Raw genomic sequence first — 17557 nt, 5'->3', positions numbered from 1 at the left:
ATGCACCCGTTACAGAGATATAGGTTTACTATATCTCAGCTATCACTGCACATAGAAAACTATCAGTCACCCCTATGGCAGGCCTTATCAATCCTGAAGGCAGGGTGCTTGTTTTTGTGTGAGAGGGTGCCCATGCATGAGCAGAGCCCCTCTGAAGCCTTCAGAATCTCTTCTCAGGGGTTGTCTGTGATGCAGCCTGACCATATACTCTTAAGTGCATTATAACCAAACGGTAAATGCTAACTTTGGACTGGCTGCACAGAAGCATGTTGTGTTTGGTGTCAAACACCTTGGAATCATACCCCCACACCAGTAACTGGTGTGGGAGTATGATTCCACCCTTCTAGAGGGAGAGACATGACAGCACCGGTATACCCGGTACCAGCTTAAAAGAGCCTTGGCATCACACAATGGATGCTGCAGCCACAGACATGAGTCTGGCCTCCTGCTGCTGACCAAAACTCCGGCAGGGGAGACCTGGACAATAGGTTTCCTGTCACAGGGAGGTGTTACCACCTCCCAGACAGGCCTTAGTGGATTAGGGCTGGGTGGGAGCAATCCAGGAGTGCTTTGAAGTCCTGCACTGGGGGCACATTTGGTGTCCCTGTGCATAGCCCAGCTCAAACCGGTTGCAGGGGCTACTAGCCCCTGCTCTGGCGCAAAACTGGACAAAGGAAATGGGTGTAGCCACCCCTCTTTCCAAACCCTCCCATAGGTGGGTCCCCTGAGTTAGTCCAACCCCTTCCTTGGGCATAAAGAAGGAACCCCTGTAACCAGAACTTTAGATATTCTTGGACGAAACTCTGAAACTGTATCCTGGACCTTCAACGATTTGTTCAACGCCAGATGACTGAAGAATCTCCCTTGGGGTAAAGGAGTTAACTGTACATTTATGGTGTGCATTTCGTCATTCAATCAATCAATCAATCAATCAATCAATCAATCAATCAATCAATCTGTCATTTGTAAAGCGCACTACATACCCGGGAGGGTCTCAAGGTGCAGGGGGGGCGCTACTGATCGAACAGCCAGGTCTTGAGCATCCTTCTGAAGGTCAGCAGGTCTTGGGTCTGTCGTAGGCTCAGTGGGAGGGTGTTCCATGTCTTGGCGGCGAGGTGGTAAAAGGATCTCCCACCGGTGGTTGTTCTTCGGATGCGCGGGACAGTGGTTAGTGAGAGATCGGCGGAGCGTAGCTGGGGATGTAGAAGGAGAGCCGTCTGTTGAGGTAGGCTGATCCTGTCTTGTGGAGTGCCTTGTGTGCGTGGATGAGGAGCTTGAAGGAAATCCTCTTGCTGACATGGAGCCAGTGCAGGTCCCTCAGGTCGGGGGTGATGTGGCCGTGGCGTGGTACGTCGAGGATCAGTCGAGCCGAGGTGTTTTGGATGCATTGTAGTCATTTGATGAGCTTGTATGGGGCTCCCGCTTAGAGAGCGTTTCCGTAGTCGAGTCTGCTGCTGACGAGGGCCTGGGTGACTGTCTTTCTTGTGTCTGTCGGGATCCATCTGTAGATCTTGCGGAGCATGCGGAGGGTGTTGAAGCAGGAGGAGGAGACGGCGTTGACCTGCTTGGTCATTGAGAGCGTTGAGTCGAGGATGATTCCCAGGTTGCGTGCGTGGTCGGTGCATGTCGGGGCTGCTCCCAGTGCCGTCGGCCACCGGGAGTCATCCCAGGCTGGGGGACGTCATTCGTGTATGTAATTGTTTGAGTTTGCCTGCCAGACATGTTGCACCCATCATGGAACATTAGAGACTCAGGATAATCGCATGTGAGACGTAAGGACATCTGGTTTTAAAATCAGCAATTTTTAGAGGGACACAGAGGCTTATGAATTATCCCTGTATGAACGCTACAGAAATGTACATCTATTAATGTTTGTTATAACATTTTGTTATGTCAATGGGCTGAGGATCATATTTAACGTGTTGTATACATCTAATGGAGGGCGGGGTATTTGATTCGTCAACTTTCAAGCAGCAGCACGATTTAGCATATGAATATCAATGCATTAGAAAAGTATGGGGAGGCATTCAGGGATGTGTAGTTTCGCAATACGTACGGAGTTAAATGATTCAAAGAATCTGGGGACGGAGAGCATATTGACGCAGCGTGAAGAGCGAGAGGTTGAAGTCAGAAGGTTTGTGCAGTGGTGAAAGGGAGGAAGGAAGTTGGCGGGAAAATTCGAGCTTGTAAGCATGGAGAAAGTAGTTGATTAATGGGCTGTGTTATGATATAGAATGAGGGGAACAAACTAGTACAGATTTTTAGATGGAATAAAGTTTTGGTGGGGGAGAAGCATTTTTGTTTAAGCTTTAGATGGAGTGTTGTGTGAGTAGAGGGAGAACGTTAAATAGGGACCAGTGTAAACTAGGCATAATGTTGTTGTTTTAAATATTTTCAGTGAATCCCTGATGAAGGGCGAAGAAATTGCCCAAAATGCATTGGATAGAGGATGTTTTTAAATGTACCCGTCGTGTCGCAGGGAGAAAAGGCCTGTTTCGGCAAACTGCAGCATTCAAAAAGATGGAAAAGCCATTTAATTGTCACACATGTGATTGTCGACTCAAATTTAAAAATTGCTCTAAACATTGGAGGAATTTGGAAATAAACATACAGAAAAAATGAATAAAGCAGAGTTATCGTTTGTTCAAGGGAATCAGCTGTGCGTCCGTTAAGCAGCGTCAATAAGCTCCATATTTGTCAGTAAAGGAGTTACTCCCCTGCTTGGCAGGCACCAAAGGCGCATCTGCCCGGTCTGCATCTCCGAAGCTCCCGTCGGACGCTGAAGTCTTTGCAATACCAGAGGTGGATTTCCAGACTTTCCAGAGGCCGAACTGAGTCCCCAGCAAAGCTGAGACCCGTAGCCCTTGTGGGTACCGTGCACATTTGCAAGTGCATCAGCTTCCCGATGACTCTCAAGGCTGTGCATTGGGTTACTTGTAGCCAAGACCCCGAGCACCTTTTGCACTGAAGAATGTGGGCCTACAAACCACACATATGTTCCGTGAGCCCGCTCTTTGCATTTCCGCTCTAGGTCCCTTCGCGATCCCTGGTCCATCGACTGGTGGGTCCCTGTGAAGGTAAATCTGACTTTCCTTGGGCTTCTGTGGTGCCCTCACTCCTCCTTGCTGGGGAGTCCCTCGGACCTTGCTGGTCCACACCGAAGCATCTTTCTCCTTTCTGTGTGGGTTGCTGTTGCCAAACCTTGTTGTGTTCAATCCGGGCACCGACGCTGCAGCACTCGACATCCTTTGTGGGACAGATCGAATCCAGCTCCTGGTTGTCCTCGACACCTCCTGGTCCTCATGGCTGAAGAGTCAAGCTTCATCTTCTTCACCTGAAAAACCTGACATCGGTTGGCATTGGTCTATCATGCCCCTGGTCACTGGCAAGTGACCCAGACTCTGTCCCCTCTGCTTTCAGGTTCTTCAGATCTCTGATCCAGGCTTGGATCTCTTCGGACACTTCGCATCTTCCCGGCAGCAGCACTTCTTCGCCAGCCGCCATTGAAAACAACGACGCGACCCGATGCCATTTGACATCTATGCACCCAGCTTCCCTGGGTGAGGTAACTCGAGTACTCCAGTGATCCCGTGGGTGTTGACCATAGGACTGTCTAAGTCCAAGAGGGTTTGGTCCTAGTCCATTCCTAAGTGTCCTTTAACTTTAAAAATCTAACCGCGACTTTCTCCATAGAAGCTAATGGGAGCTCGCGGCTGTGTTCTCACACTGCTCACGGCCCCCGTGGGTCCCCTGTGTCACTACCTTAGGTGGTTCCTTGGGGTCCCAGCGATTCTACAAGCTCTAGGCCTTGTGTCTAGTTAAGTCGTGGTTCTTATACCACTATTTTAGTATATGGTTTTGTCCGCTCCTAGGGCCTAATGTGTATTGTGCTACTTTACTGTAATATTTTGAAGTGTAGCTTACGTGCTTTTACCTCTAGCTTCATAAAGAGACTAGTAGGGTGTGTTTAGGAATAAATACATATATTTTATATATATACCTGATGTGGTCTCCTTTCATTTAACCACTCAAGAGATTATAAAACAAGCTGCTTTACATTCCTTCAAGACTTAGCCTGAAGGCTGCTCTCCATAGCTACCACTAGGATAGCTTTCAATAAGGGTTGTCTTTAACCTATCATCAATAAGGGGTTGTTTGGACTGGTGCAAGGTGCCCACTATAACTAGTGGACTGCTTATACCAGGCCAACTTCTCACAATACGCAAAATTTTTGCCTTCACCCTTGTGTTTTCTGGACTCATTTCTGTTGGCTTTTAGTACTCTGCACATTTTACCACTGGTAGCCAGTGCTAAAGTGCTTGTGTTCCCTCCTTGAAACATGGTAAAATTGGCATACTCCCAATTGGAACATCTAATTTACTTGAAAGTCACTAGTAAAGTGGTACTACATGTACCCAGGGTGAGTAAATGAAATGCTACGAGTGGACTTGCAGCACTGAATGTTCCACCCACTTAACTAGCCCATTAGAGCTTGTGTGTGCAGTTTTAAACTGCCATTTCATCCTGGCAAAATAAACCATTTGCCAGGCCTAAACCTTTCTTTTTAATACATATAAATCACACCTAGTGTATGTCCTAAATAACCTATAGGGGAAGGAGCAGTGTATTTGATCAGTTGGACATGGACATTTCAACTTTTACATGTCCTGGCAGTGAAAACTCTTAAATTACTTTTTATCTACTGCAAGGCCTGCCTCTCCCTCAGGATAACATTGGGTTCCTTTATTGCATTTAATAAGTGGTAACTTTGAATTGACAGCAGATAGGAATGTCGAGTTTTGTATCTAAAGAATTGTAATTCAAAACTATCTTTAATGGTAAAGTTGGATTTTAAGTCACATTCATGAAAATGACACTTTTATAAAGTTACAATTTTCGCATCCTAACTATTTGGTGCCTGTAGCCTGTGTCTGGTTCACATGACTAGGCTTAACTGGAAGTTGTTTTTTGTGTACTCCCCCTCGACAGTGAGACAAAGAGGAAATAAGTGTTGGCAGGATGGGCCATCTCTGACTTGATAGAAAGAGGAGTTGTCACCTATCACTGTTGCACACCACAAAGCCTCTGTCTGAGTACACTGACAAAGGGTTTAAAACTAGTCTTTTATGCCCTCAGACAAGCTGGGACCAGGGCAGGACGGCAGGAATTCCAAACACTTCTGGGGTGGAAACCTTCAGAGCCTTCTCCTACTCCAACGCTGGCACCAAGTTTAATTAATAGACCCAACTCTTCAGTACACTCTGGGCCTGTGGAAGGCTCTGAAGGACTGCTGTGCTGCTCTGCAAGAATGACGGCTACTCTTCTGCCCTGCTGCCAAAATGAGAAGGACTGGACCTGCCTTTTGAATCCAGGACCGACAGAGTGAGTCCAAGGGCTAGTTGGCTGGCCTCCTGATCAGAGCCTCAGGGATGGAAAAGGCTCCAACCAGCACCTGAACTCTGCAGTGTGTGAGTCCGTTCCCCCAGGTGGTGCCACCCCAGTCCTGGACCCTTGGAAGTGGGCCTGAAGGTGCTCTGCCAGCTCAGCTGTGGTCCTGTGAGCAGAACCGATGCACTGCAATGCATCCACTCCCAGCCACTTTGAAATCACTTCAGCGCAGCGCATTCGTGATGCAGGACCTAGCATCATAGCTGACAGCCTCCTCGTAACCACCTCTGCATTGCGCATCCTTGACGCAGAACCTTCACATCGCAGGCACCTCATCGACAGCATCCTTGACAATACAGGGTTCCACATCACAGCCCCGCAGCTTCCCGAAACTGCTGCTGCGTGTCTGTTAGACCTTAGGATTGAATTTCTCCCATTTTCTTTTCTTTTTGCCTCTCATTTTTGCTTAATCTTTCTGTTGGCCTTAGAACTCGGACCACTTTACCACTGCTAAGTGCATGTGCTTATCCCCAAGACATGATGACATTGGTGTATACCTTATTGGCATATTTGTTGTACTGGTATGTTCTTTGTAAAGTGGTATACCATATACCCAAGACCTGTACATCAAATGCTACTAGTGGGCTGTAGCACTGATTGTGCCACCCACAGAAGTCGCCTTTCAAACCTGTCTCAGGCCTGCCGCTGCAGTTCCCGTGTGTGCTGTTTACTGCCTCTTTAAGTTGGCATTTAAAACTACTTGCCAGGCCTTAAACACCCCTTTTTTACATGTAGGTTACCTCTAAGGTAGACACAACCCCAAGGGCAGGGTGCTATGTAAGTAAAAGGTAGAACATGCATTTCCATGTTTTGATATCCTGGAAGTGACAAACAGACTATTTCATTTTTCACTACTACGAGGCCTGCTCCACCCATAGGCCAGCATTGGGAAATCCTTAATACACTTTTATGCTGTCATTTCTGATCAGAGAGGAACAGGTTTGGAATGGTAATGATAAATCCTCTTTATTGGTGAAGTTGGATTTAACATTACTCTTTCAGACATGCCACTTTTAGAAAGTGGACATTTCTCTGTACTTACAGCTCTTTGTGCCCGATAGCATGTCTCAGATACACATCTGAGTTGAGTGACAGCTATACTTTGTGCATTCACTCTAGACAGCCACAAACACAGGAAGGTGCGGCTCATCTGCATTCTGAGCACTCATCTGCATTCTGATGGTTCTTCCTGGGCAGAGAGGAATGGAAGGGGCTGACACTTACACTTCAATAAGTATTTTTCTGTTCACATTTGAGCACTGACTTACCCCCACAGGGTTAGTCTGGCAGACATGACTGGGTTGAAAGGGATCCTTGTGCACTTTAGAGAGATCTTTTGAAGTCACCCCCTACATCAAAGGCACTTTTGAGTATAAGTACTGGGTCTCTAACCCCCTGAAATCAAACACTTCTGGATCTTGAACTGAACCTCTGTCAGAAAGACTGCTGTGCTTCTTAAAGGACTCAAATGGACTGCTTTTCTGGAGGGACTGCTTTTCTGATTGTTGCCCTGCTGCCTTTGCAAAAAGGACTCTGCCTTCCCTCCAAGTAATTTCCAAGGGTTTGCTGGCTAGCCTCATGTTTTTTGAAGTCAAGGCTGCCTAGAATTTTGCTGGTGCTTCTGGACTCTGCCTTTTGTAAGTCCTATCCTTGCCTGAAGTGCCCCCTTCAAGCATTGGGCCTCAGAAGTGGGTTCTCTAGCTGTTTTCATAAAAAACAGATGCATTACCGTGACTGTGTGAGAAATTTCGCATCATTGCCCTTCTACGCCGACGCAGAGGTTGCCCTACGACAGTGGTTCCACAGCCTGTGTGGCGCAACTATTATACTGTGTGTGATTCAGCGATGAGGTATTGCATTCACTTCAACAGACCTCGATGCTAGAGCACTTTGCGCGGCTCGAAGATGATGCAGTAGACTCTCGGTGTCGTCAAAAGCTGCATCCCAGGTATTTCTTCAGTAGGACCTGTATGGATCCTGTAGCAGGCCTGCCGTCAATTGTGGCCACCCTGGACTTTGGATTTGTACTGGTCCCTCATGACCTCAAGTAACCTTTTGAACTCTAGTGACTTCTAAGCACTATCTTTGCATTTCATCTTTAAAATTTAATTTCTCAACATCTACTGATTAAATTTTTGTCATTTTGGTCTCATTTTGCTCTGATAGATATTCTCTATTTTTCCAAACTTGTGTGGAGTCACTACTGGTGGTGGTTGCCTGGCCTGGGTGCATACCTCAGCGATACAGGAATCCCATTGCTAACAGTGACACACCCTCGATGCAAGATCTTGCAACACTCCGCACCCAGGATTCAAGGTATTTTGCTCAGCGAGCTTAACTTGGTCCTTTCATCTGGCCTGCACTCCATTGTGATCTGCCTGAACTTGTGATTGTGTCCCAGTCCAACATGACCAGATCACCACAGTTGGCGCTTTGTACTTCTAGGCACTGTTTTCACTTAAATCTTTAAAGTTACATATTTCTTGTTCTACTGATTGGAGTTTTTCTGGTTTGGTCTCACAAAATGTAATAAATGTTACTCTATTTTTCTAAATTAGTGTGTAGTTTTCTTGTGTTGTGTTTTCACCTTATCACTGTTTGAAGTGTTGCATAAATACTTTACACATTGCCTCTGAATTCAGCCTGACTGCTTTTGTGCCAAGCTACCAGACGGTTGAGCACAGGTTAATTTGAGGTTTGCTTGTGTTCACCCTAATGGAAAAGGTGGTTGCTGCTTGAATAGGGTTTCACGTCCCTGAACTAGTATTCAAGTTTCCTAAGGGGGCCTCTAAATGGGGAGTGGGCCAAGAAGCATAACAAATACATTTTTCACAGTGGTGTGGCCTATGTCATTAAAGGTGTGGCTCAAAACATGTAAACTAAAATCCTGTATTTCCCTTAGCATGTCACGTGACCAGTATTTTGGTGCCTGATTGTGAGGTTTCTGTTACTGCATTCAGGCATATAACAACAATGGAATTACCACACAAGCCAGAACTATTGACTTTTCCAGTGCTTATTAGCTGTATAAAATACATTTCTATCCTGAAGGCAGGGTGCTCAGTTCTAAGTAATATCAGATATGGTGGGTAATAGCAATCCCTACACAGGGATGAGCCGCACTTAAAGTTGATGAAACCAATCAATTTTTTTAACAATTAATAGCATTGTTACAATTGACAATATGGGGTGCTGTATACACTCTTAGCACTGATTACCCAACAGTACTATTGGCAAGTCAAAAAACCTGCACATACAAATGAAGAATACTCAGTAATAGCACTCCCTGATCTAGTCACATTTGGTGCACATCGTATCCTTTAGAGGCTCCCTTGTAACTGTCGTTTTTGGGCAAAACAAGCTTACTGGGCGTCACTTGACTCTTTAATTCACGACAGTTACAAGGGAGCCGGCTTATCAAGGTTTGGCAGCCCACTGCGTTTTTACTGAACAATTAGAGGAGTTTACTTAACTCTCTAAAGGATACGATGTGCGCTTGACATTCAACTAATATGGACACATGTATGCTTGACCTATGAACTACTGTTTTGACAGCCGACTGTATTGTGGTCGTTTCTTACGTAGCAGTGCTTTCTTTATTCTCTTCGGACATCTGAGGCTTCACTACCAGATGGCCTAAGTGATTTGATTTGACTCGCGCAATTGCCTTGAAAAAGTCTGCATACGCATTCTGGTACAGACGAAACACGTGTTGGCTTGGTTTATATCTATTGCTGTGAAACCTGCTATACAGAAATAAAGAAGACGAATTGACGTCAAGTGTGGAGAATTCATTGACAGGAATTAAGGCCATATTAATCTGTATTTGTTTAAATTGTGTCATCAAGTGATTTACACGTAATCACTATATGTACTTTGGGCGGAAAGCGCCAAATGTGACTAGATCAGGGAGTGCTATTACTGAGTATTCTTCATTTGCTCAGTTCTAAGTGTGAGGGTGCCCCTGCATGTGCAGGACACTCTTACAGCCTTTGGAGCACATTCTCCTGGGTTGTGAGACAACCATAAAATATGTAGATGGACACAGCGTCATTACCTGATGACCATCTCAAAACTGGCTGTAACAAACCCTGTTGTTTTTGGTATCAAACATGTTGGAATCATGCCCCCACACCGTAAACAGTGTGGGAGGTATGATTGTATGCATTGTAAAGGCCCTCCTTTAGGTTCTCAGTTATCCTGGTACTATTCTTCTAGACTTGGACAGCAAACTATGGATTCTGCAGACCAGAGACACGATTCTGCCCTCCTGGTGCTGAGTCAAGCTCGAGCAGAGGAAGGAAGAACAATAGGCATCCTTTCACAGGGAGGCGTGACCACCTCCCAGACAAGGTTTAGTGTATTGTGGCAGGGTTGTAGTGCTTGCCAGCATCACATAGTCTACATTTGGTGCCCTCCCTGCATAGTCCAGCTCAAACCAGTTTAAGGGGCCATTGGCTCCCAGTTTGGCACAAAACTGGACAAAGGATAGGGGAGTATACTCCCCTTTTCCAGCCCCTCCTTAGGGAGCCCCTCCTTAGGTGAGCTGCTTGAGGTGCTCTTCGACTCCAGTGCCTTTGGCCTGTGGGTCCTCTTGAGGGTAACTTTTGAATTCTGTTTGGCTCCCCTGATTGCTTGGGGCCTGCCCTGATTTCCCTGGTTATGGTTAGTCTCCTGGACCTTTCTAGTCCTGACATTCTACCTTCTTCTACCTCCACGTTGCTTGCAGTTGCCAAGGCTTGTTGGTGCTCCCGCCAGACACGACCCTTCATCTCTCGACATCTGACATGAAACAGCTTGTGAATTGCTCCTGGTCTTCCACAGCATTGCCTGGCCCTCACAACTGTAGTTCCAAGGGCATCATCAACTCTTTAACAACACCTGACATTGGTGGGCATTTGTCTTCCGTGCCTACTGGTCACTTCCGAATGGCATAGACTTTTCCGCCTCTGCTTTCAGGTACTTCTCAACTTGAATCTACCTTTGGGTTCCACCGGACACTTTCACCTTTGCCAGGAGCGGCATCTTCCTGTAGTCCTCCATTGGGTTCGACAGCAGTTTCCGACGCCACTTCACATCTATGCACCAGGCCCCCCTGGGGCAGGTATCCTGGTTCCTAAGGTATCCGCAAGTGGGGTGACTCTCTAACCTTCTGTCTTCCGTGGGGTTTCTTCAGGGTACACTGGGAAGGGTCCTTCTTCTTTGAAATTGCAACCACAACTTACACGTTGATTTGTATGGAGAATGCGGTCTTTTTCCACTTCCTACAATGCATATGACCTTGGTGGGGCTCTTAGATACTCATCTAGGGTGGTTCCTTGGGTCCCCGAAACTTCTTCGTCCTCTGACCATTGTCTTGACTCTAGTTGTGGCTCGCATACCACTATATTAGTATATGGTTTGGTCTTTACCCGGGGACCACTGTGTGTTCTGTGCTACTTACCTGTTTCTATTGCAAAGTATTGTGTGTATTGTGTATATCTCCGGCTAGGAGATATTTAAATGTGTTAGTTAGTGTCTTATAATAAATACATATTTTTATAAATGCACTGTGTGGTTATTTTTCACTTAATCTATACCTATGAGATTATGTTCTGGTAAAACAAGCTGCTTTACACTCCTTCTAGACCAAGCCTGAAGATTGCTCTCCACAGCTACCACTTAATGAGCTTTCTAAAGTTGTCTAAGACCACTAAAATCCCCATAAGGGCTTCCTGGAACAGTGCAAGGTGTACACTTACATTAGTGTACATCATATACAGAGCCAGCCTCTCACAACAGCTGTTCACCTCATTCACACACTTTGGCATAGAATCACAATTACGATTGGCACACAGGACCATTGCACAAAGTCAAGTACTGGATGAGCACGTATTCGGAACACTTTTGTGGCCCACTTAAAGGCACTGTAAGAAACTCTCATTCTTCAGCCTCAGCTGCACAGGTTTCAATATTACCCTATGACACCCAGAGACTACCCAATTCACAGTACCCACTGTACAAGAACAATATCCTGCATAAAAACACTTTGGAAAAACAACATCCTGGAAAAAAAACAAGCACGCTTCGGAAATGCAAGATTAAGTAAAAGAAGTGCATCACTGACAGGGATTTCCTTAACAATTTTTACAGTCATTGTTCAGAAATTGATGAGTGTTTTTGCCTGTAAAGATACCAACAGGCACACAGACCCCAATAAGGGCCTGTTTCAATGTCAGTTTTTAATTACTACTGGGTCTGCAACATGGACGAATCTCCCCACTTAAAACATTGAGTATATAAGTATGTTCCTTTCTTTAAAAATGTGAAAATACTTCCACATATGTGATTTGACATAATACATAAATAAATATAGAAGCAAATAAATAAATATGTAAACAAATAAATAAATAAATATACTAACACTTCATATCAATCATCAAAATTTATAAAGCACAGCTAAGGACCCGCATGAGTATTCAGGTGTTGAGGGTCTTGCTGCTTTCAGTCTGCTCAGTTGAACAGCCAGGTCTTGAGTCCTTTCTGGAATTCTGGAAGGGGGATGAGGTCCAGAGAGGAAGGGAGAGGTCGTTCCAGGATTTTGCCCCAAAGTAGGAGAAGGAGCGCCCACCACTGTTGCAAAGGCAGAGACCCGGTGCATGTGTGTGAGGGAAAGGGAGGAGGAGCGCAGAAAACTGGAGGGTTGGTGGAAATTCTGGCGGCGGTTGATGTAAGCTGGTCCCTAGTTGTGTAGGGCTTTGCAGATGTGAATGAGCATGTTGAATTGGCATCTCTTCTGAATGGGGAGTCAGTAGAGTTTCTTGATGTGAGAGGTGATGTGGTTCCATTTTGAGAGGTCAAGGATGAGTTTGGCTGCTGAGTTATGAATGATCTGCAGTTTTTTTTAGAAGGTGAGTGGTGATTCCGACATAGACTGTGTGGCCGTAGTCCATCCAGCAGGCTGGTAATTAGGGCTTAAGTGATGGTTCATTTGGTGTTGACGGGTAGCCATTTGAAAATTTTCTGGAGCATGCAGACAGCGAGGTAGTAGGCAGATGAGTCTGCATTAATCTGGCATTATTATGGTGAGCTTGCTGTCCATGATAATGCCGAGGTTGTGGGCCTGGTCTCTCAGAGTGCATGAGGGTCCTAGTTCAGAGGGCCACCAGGAGTCCTTTCACGTGGAGGTGTTGTTCCCAAAGTACGTCACTTCAGTTTTATCTGCGTTGAATTTTAGGCAGTTGCTGTCCATCCAGTCCGCAACACTTATCATGCATCTGTGGAAGCTGGCCTTTGTTGTAGAGGGTCTCTCGACAGTGAGAGGATGATCTGGCTGTTGTCTGCATAGGATATGATGCTTAGTCCGTGGGTTCCTACGATGTTGGCCAATATGTGTGTACATTTCCAAATTATAATCATGATAGGGCCCCAGTTATCTAACAATCTTAAAAAGTGTGAATTTCATTAATTTACGGTTCAATAGTTTATTAATTGGAGAACTTTCTAAGCAACCTTTATGGAGCTTCAACAAAAAGATAAGTAAGTCAAACCCTCCTTCAGTTGTAGAAAGCCCCAGAGTAAGCTGACCCGATGAACTTCTTAGACAAAGTAAAAGGGAGGCTATTTTATTTTGGGTGCTGTATTTTTTGGAAGGTAATGCAATCATATTCTTGTAAAACTCATCCTCTTTATATGAGATGCCTTGGGGATTATATGGTTAAAAAGCAGGTCATAATAACACATGGACAGTTTTTGACTGGCTCCATTTTGAAATGATATTTTTGAAATATTAGACCCTTCTGTGAGACCAAATAACACCTGCCCTAATTTTCTTCAACTCTATTGCATAAATCCGATAACATAATTAAAAGGAAAGTTGCTTGAATTTTACATCGGCTTCAATATGATATTGACATTTTGAACAGGGTTTGTAGACGATCATTCCTAGTGTTTTAGATGCCTCGCTTGAGTCAAATACTTGACTAAAATCTGCATGAAGACGATCTTTCTCTGTGGGAGGGGAGGGGGTAGGAAGCCACAAGGAAGTTTTTTTATTTTTTGTTTTAAAATGGCAACACTGAAAAAAATGGACCCCACTGCAACCAAAAAATGAATAAGAAGGATAATAATATGAAATGCTTTAAATTACTTGATGGTAGTGCTTCTGGGAGCTGTAATATGTATAGTATGTTATCATCGTGCATAAGCTTAAGGCAAGTCAGAAGCTAAACATGGTAGATTTTGAACAATTTTTCACCAACATTGTTTCATTTATACTAATGCAAATCAAGTGAGTAAAATGTAGGGCAAATCAAATTTGTAGCCCTGCTTTCAATATTCACTTGTCTAGCGTGTCCCCACCTGCTGGCATCTGTTAGTGTTTTTTTAAAAGCTTCATCGATTTACAAAAAGAGAAAGAAATTGCTATTGTCTTGCGATGTTTCATCTTTAAAGTGAAACCATTTGCAAGAAAATTATAGGTCCCCAGCGTTGAACTCCTTTGCATATTAATTTTGTTAGCCTTACCTCCCGCGGTCTTTAGTTCTTGAAGGCCTATTAGATCTCAGAGAAGATGACCCCCCCTTGTGTCTTCTGGCCTGTAGAACACACATCTATTTTCCTTCAAATTTGAAATTTGCATTGCTAGTCACGCGCTCTTTGCAGGGTTTACAAACGAAAAGGTGTTTAATAAATTATTGCTCGCACTTTATTAGTTAATATTAGTTAGGGCTGTACAAACATAACCCCTTGACAACACGTGCATCAAAACACCACACCAGATAAATAACACAGGCTAAATTCTGCCTCAGTGCCAGTGCTGTGCCAAGCTGCAAACGTCTAAAGCGCTTTTTTTTCCTAGCGACACCGTGATAACATATTTGAGCATGCTGTGCCTTCTTAACTCCCCTCAGCTCAGCATGGCAGAACCGGCCCATTGTAATGTCACAGATGGAAAAAAAAAAAAATCAAATTAAACTGCAGATTTTACTCCATAGCAGCTGAGAAGAGTGGGGCAGCTGTCAGCAGACAAGGTACATTGACATATTAATATATATGAATGTTAAAGCAACGGCCTCAATATGCTGGCTTATCCGGCATTGTAGTTTGAGCTTTATTGCTGTTAGGATGCATGCTGTCAGCTCTATACATTGAGATCAGGACGTATACATTGGCGTGGCATTGTGCGATCTCATTTGTGGAGGTGCTGTGTAGTGAGAGTTGCAGGATACAGGTCACTCCCAGGTGGGTTTAAAGCACTCAACACAGAGTTTTATCGAGAATATTCCAGACTGTGAGTTCCTGTCAACACTCAGCAGGTGTCACTGAAGCCTGCTATATTATTGGAAGTGTAAAGTACTACGGATTACACCTGCGAGCTTCACCTCATGACAATTGTTTTTCATAACACCACTCTTTGTGTCTGGGGAAGTGAGGTGAGAATGACCCCACAAGCACAGCAGCTGAACTGTCGGACAAGGTCCCTGCAACAATTTTTTTCTGATCTTCCCAGTCACGTGTTTAACGTCAATGCATTTTCTCTTCCTCTGCACAGCGTACTATGGGGCATATCGACAACAACCGGCGATAATTATCGCTAAGCGCACTTAGCGCTAGGATAATTATCGCCGGCTAGCGTTGATTTTTATCGCTGAGATAGCGTGCTATTAGCAACGCTTATCTCAATAGCGATAAAAATCCTCACGCTAAGTGGCTAACGTGAGATTATCGCTGGAAACCCAGCGATAATCTCACGTTAGCTTGTTGATAGGGACAGACAAACTTAGCCATGATATCCTCCTTCCATAGGATATCATGGCTAAGTCTGAAAATTAGCAGACGTAAAAAAGCAGCGTTAACCGCGGTTAGCGCTGCTTTTTTTGTCTCTAACAGGGTTAGCGATATTCTTGATAATAGGAGAAATGTCGCTTAGCGACATTTCTCCTATTATTTTACTCTGGAACGCCCCCTTTGCATCTCATTAGAGATGCAAGGGGAAGCGTAGAGTAAAAGGGTGCTAACATGAAAATTTGCATGTTAGCACCCTGTTGTTGATAGGGTGTTAGTTTTATCTCTGCTTTTTCGGCTTTTAAAACCAAAAAAGCAGAGATAAAGCCCTTGTTGATATGCCCCTTGGTCCTTTCGTTAGCAAAGCACAGCACGTTTACTAGAAATGTGCTTTTAGCAAAAAACACATAATATTATGAGGTCTTGTCGATGTATGAAAGTTTGTGGCAGCGCCTCGGTTTTTGAGGGAGGATAAGGCTTGACAAACAGAAAATCTAATGAATGCATAAAAAAAGCAATTTATTGTCATAGATTGACTTCAATCTGTCACAAATAAATTCTCAGAAGCATGTTTGCTGCATAGAGTAAACTGCATGGAAAATGTGCTTGTTGACTAATAGTTCTTTGGAACAAACCTGAAAAAATTTCCAGACTATGAATCATACGCAGATACTTGGGGCCTAATTCTGAATTTTTGATGACCTCCTAGCTAGTAAAAAAAAAACAAAAAAACTGGGCTGGGGTTGCAAGTGTTCTCAATAGCCAGCAGACCCAGACATTATGCAAATGTATTTGACCCGTCTCCGTGGATGTAACATGATGTGCACCACATAGATTTCTTATTTTGTACCCCACATGTGCAACTGTGGCAACAATATGGTCACTGAGAGAATGTCACTAGGCTTAACAAACACCACAGCATTGCAAAGATGTGATTCTCACGACAACACTTAGGATGGAAACATACAACCACAAATGTGAAGGTGTTATCTGTGAGCAAACCCTAAGGGGCATATTATCAAGCAAGGCTCTAAAATTATCGCCGCTTTAGCGGCAGAAAACTGCCGCTAAAGCTGCGATAATGGGTTTGATAAAATGCCGCAGAGAATTCCAATAGAAGCCCATGTTGACACCAGAACATGGGCTTCTATGGGAATTCTCAAGGGCATATTTTCAAGCCCATTGCTTGATAATATGCTCTATGGAATTCCAACTGAAGCCCATGTTAGATGTGAAGGACGTCTAACATGGGCTTCAATTGGAATTCCGTAGAGCATATTATCAAGCTCATTATCGCCGTTTTAGCAGCAGTTTTCTGCCGCTAAAGCGGTGATAATTTTATCGCTTGTCTTGATAATATGCCCCTTAGTTCGCTCCCTCTATTTTGAGTTGGGCAGTCCATCCGCTTTCCTTTGGCGGTGCTCACATTTACTCTAGTGACAAAATCTTACTCTGAATGCCTACTGGAGTGCTGGCCGCTCGAATAAGGGCATAACATCACCCACCGTATTTAGAGCAGACAGATGGAGGTCCTTTTTTACTGGTCATCACTGCCAGGGAAAACCTGGCAGTCACAGGCAGAAAAATAATAAAAAATGTCCCCCGCACCCAGGAAAAATGTAGACAAGATAAGGCACTTAGGAGAACCCTCTGTTCTCCAAATGACATGAATTTGGAAGCCAAACATAGCCGTTTGTCATGCAGTGGTGGTGTAAGAAAAGGCCTCTTTTTTGCATGGTCAACCTCCAGTTATTGGACATGCTGCTTGTTTTTCGGTTCTGTTGCACTGGAGTCCTGTTAACCAGGCCCCACTGCACACGCGGCAACTGCTAAAACGTGTAAAAATGACCACTCCCTAATTTGCATATTTAACTTACTTGTAAGTCCCTAGTGTTTGGCACCAGGTTACCTAGGGCATGTAGGTTAAATGCTCTTTGTGAACTGAAGCACTTATTGTGCAATCATAAGCATGACATAACAAAGCATGACATCCAGGCTGCCATTGCAGACTGGCAGAGCAGTTTCCTAACCGCTACTTCAATGTGCCTTTTAATCCTTGACAAAGCCGAAACCTTACTTTTTAATATTTTAAGTCAACCCTAATGTAGGCGAAACACAATCTAAAGTCAAGGTGCATTATATGAAAAAGAAGGCCATGTGCTTTGATAACTTTGCATGTCCTGACAGTAAAAACCCCATATTGTCATTTTTACTGTAGTAAGGCTAGTAGCCCCATTGGTTAGTATGGAGGTACACACTGACAACCCAGTAGTGCTAACTTCAGATGGTACCACTAAATCTAATGCTTCAAGATATCGATTGTTGCATTAAACCCGAATTAATT

The sequence above is a fragment of the Triturus cristatus genome, chromosome 11 (assembly GCF_964204655.1).
Source record: "Triturus cristatus chromosome 11, aTriCri1.1, whole genome shotgun sequence".
NCBI classification, from domain to species: Eukaryota; Metazoa; Chordata; class Amphibia; order Caudata; family Salamandridae; genus Triturus; species Triturus cristatus.
Note: the sequence above shows the minus strand (reverse complement) of the source record.